This window comes from Neopelma chrysocephalum, unplaced genomic scaffold, assembly GCF_003984885.1.
Source record: "Neopelma chrysocephalum unplaced genomic scaffold, ASM398488v2 Primary Assembly neopelma1_96292, whole genome shotgun sequence".
NCBI lineage: Eukaryota > Metazoa > Chordata > Aves > Passeriformes > Pipridae > Neopelma > Neopelma chrysocephalum.
The window spans coordinates 1-3,199 of NW_020924940.1; positions in this window are offsets into that span (position 1 = coordinate 1).

Here is a 3,199-nt window from a genome sequence, read left to right on the forward strand (position 1 = left end):
GGGCTGCAGAGCCCTTTATCCACACTGTTAGTGACTATGGAGAGTTTCCAGGTGCTGGAAACTGGTTCCAGTATCTGCGTGACAGGTGTTGGAGTAGAATTTGGTATTTAGCTTTTCCCTCTTTATTTTCCTGAAAGGTGGATGACCACTGTTGCTCAGTGGTCTGTACCTTTGGAACTAACCCCTGGATAATTCTGTGTGTTTGTGACCAGCATGTGTCCTGTGTGCAATTCCTTCTGGCCCTTCAAATTAATCTGTGTTGGCTGCATGGATTCAGATGCCTTTGGTCTCTGAATTATCCTGGTGTGACTTCAGGCCAAAATCAAATTGTCTTTGTCGCTATTTCCCCGGTGTTCCTGCTGCTGACTTGTTTGGCACAATACCAGCAGAAATCATATTTAGAAGGGACATAAACACAGTTCAAGAAGTTTCTCCAAAACACAAACTCACTGGGAATCCCGGCAGGGAAAGGACAGAGGGATGAATGGGCTGGATGGAGCCCCAGGCACGGGACAGAGCTGGGCAGGGCCGGGAGGGTTTGGGAGGGTTTGGGAGGCCGGGGAGGGTTTGGGAGTCCCGGCAGGGCCAGGAGGGTTTGGGAGGGTTTGGGAGTCCTGGCAGGGTCGGGAGGGTTTGGGAGTCCCGGCAGGGCCGGGAGGGTTTGGGAGTCTCGGCAGGGAAGGAACTGAGGGATGGATGGGCTGGATGGAGCCCTGGGCATGTGCTCGTGGGAACACACTTGTCCAGGGCACCGGGATCCGGGTCGGGCTCCAGTTGCCCTCGTGTCCAGGGATTCGGGGTCTGAGGGATTGGATTTCCCTGGGGGCTTTGCAGGAGAGCAGGAATGAGAGGAAAGGAGGTGCCAGAGCTGTCCCAGCAGGTTGTGTTTCCCTGGGAGGACAGGGAGCCTGTGGGCTGAGGGCAGATCGCTGTGAGTGTTGGGATGAGCATTCCAGGGAATGGGGAGCCTGGAATTCCGGGTGCTGATGGAACCATTGCCTCGTGTGTGTTTAGTTTGTGTCTGTGGGAGCTGGGATTGGGGCTGGAGAGCTGCTGCTGGGAACAAAGGGTGGAGTAAAGCTGCTCCACGGTTGTGTGAGGAAGGAGTGAGTAGCAGGGAAGGGGAGTGTTTATAAACTGTTCCCGGGGTTCCCTTGGTAGCTGGATCCCCCTCCAGCTGCAGCAGCCAGGGGAGGGTCCTTCCCTGCCCAGCCCAGTGCCTGGTGCTCAGCCTGGGGCTGGGGCAGGTTCTCCTGCAGCAATTCCTTCATTCCTCCCGGAGCAAACCCGAGTGGCAGAGGCAGTTTGCAAAGAGCCCCTTGACTGTGTTTGGAGAAGGGAGTGCCCAGAGCTCCGTGTGCCCGTGTCCAGCCTGGCACCGTGTCCAGGGAACGGGCTGGGCAGAGGTTGTGACATGGAACAAAAGCACTCCTTGGAAGGGGTTTTCTCCTGTGCCGATCAGCCCTTGGGGCAGGAACTGAGCTTGGGAACTCAGCTGGTCTTGCCCCCAGAAAGTATCATCCTCATCATCAGCATTAACAACCTGCCTGCTGCTCGTTGTTCACCCAGCAGAAACCCAGAGTGAGCGTTGATGTGGTTTAAGCAACTTCCGATAACTTTAAAGCCAAATAAATCACTATTTTCCTTCTTCTTTTTTTCCCTTTAGGTGGTGGAATTGCCTCTCTGTGTCCGTGTGCTGAGCTCTGGCTGCAGGGGCCTGTCACTTCAGGACCCCAAAAATCCCCCAAAACCGCCACAAAATCCACCCCAGGACACCCAAAATCCCCCAAACCGACCAAAAATCCACCCCACGACACCCAAAATCCCCAAAACCGACCAAAATTCCACTCTGGGAGCCCCAAAAATCCACCCCGGGAGCCCCCAAATCCCCCAAAACCGCCCCAAGATCCACCCCGGGGACCCCAAAATCCACCCCGGCACCCACAAAATCCCCCTAGACCACCCCAAAATTTACCTCGGGAGCTCCAAATCCACCCCACAACCCCCAAAATCCCCCAAAACCACCTCAAAGGCCACCCTGAGACCCCAAATCCCCCCAAACCGCCACAAAATCCACCCCAGGACACCCAAAATCCCCAAAAGTGACCAAAAATCCACTCCAGGAGCCCCAAAAATCCACCCCAGGAGCCCCAAAATCCAGCCCTGGACCTCCAAAATCCACCCCGGGAGGCCCAAAGTCTATCTGGCACTCGCAAAATCCCCCAAAACCACCCCAAAATTTACCTTGGGAGCCCAAAATCCACCCCCCGACCCCCGAAATCCCCCAAAACCACCCCAAAGGCCACCCTGAGACCCCAAATCCCACAAAACCGCCCCAAAATCCACCCCAGGACCCCAAAAACCCACCAAAACCGCCCCAAAATCCCCCAAAACTGCCCCAAAACATACCCGGCAAACCTTAAACCACCCAAAACCACCCCAAAATCAACCCCAGGACTCAAAAATCCCCCAAAAGCGCCACAAAATCCACCCCAGGGACACCCAAAATCCACACAGGGACCCCCCAAAATCCTCCAAAACCGCCCCAAAATCCCCCAAAATCGCCCTAAAATCCACATGGGGGAACCTCAAAATCCACCCCGGGACACCCAAAATCCTTCTTCTTTTTTTCCTTTTAGGTGGTGAGAAAGGCCCCGTGGGCAAAGGGACCTCCCCGTGTGCCCAGGGACCTGCAGGGGACGGGATGGACACTCTGTGATGGACACTCTGTGTGAGTGTGGAGGGGACAGCACGAAGATTTTGGGGTAAAAACGAGGGAATCGGCAGCGGACGGGTGGGAAAAATATTGGCCCTAATTTTCGAGGTGGTCTGGAGAGGACAGGAAAGATTTGGGAGGGAAATTTGGTTTCGTGCTGTGCTCTGTCCTCGGTCCTGGGGCAGCTCCAGAAACGTCCTGGGGGAGCTACAAAAATGAGCTCTGGGCTGCTGGGAAATGGGAAAATCCCGCTGGCAAATCCACCCCAGGACACCCAAAATCCCCCAAAACCACCCAAAAATCAACCCCGGGAGCCCCAAAATCCAGCTCGGGACCCCCAAAATCCCCCCAAACTGCCACAAAATCCACATCGAGACCCCCAAAATCTATCCCAGGACCTCAAAATCCCCCAAAACTGCCACAAAATATACCCCGGGAGCCCAAAATCCACCCCAGGATCCCCAAAATCCCCCAAAACCGCCC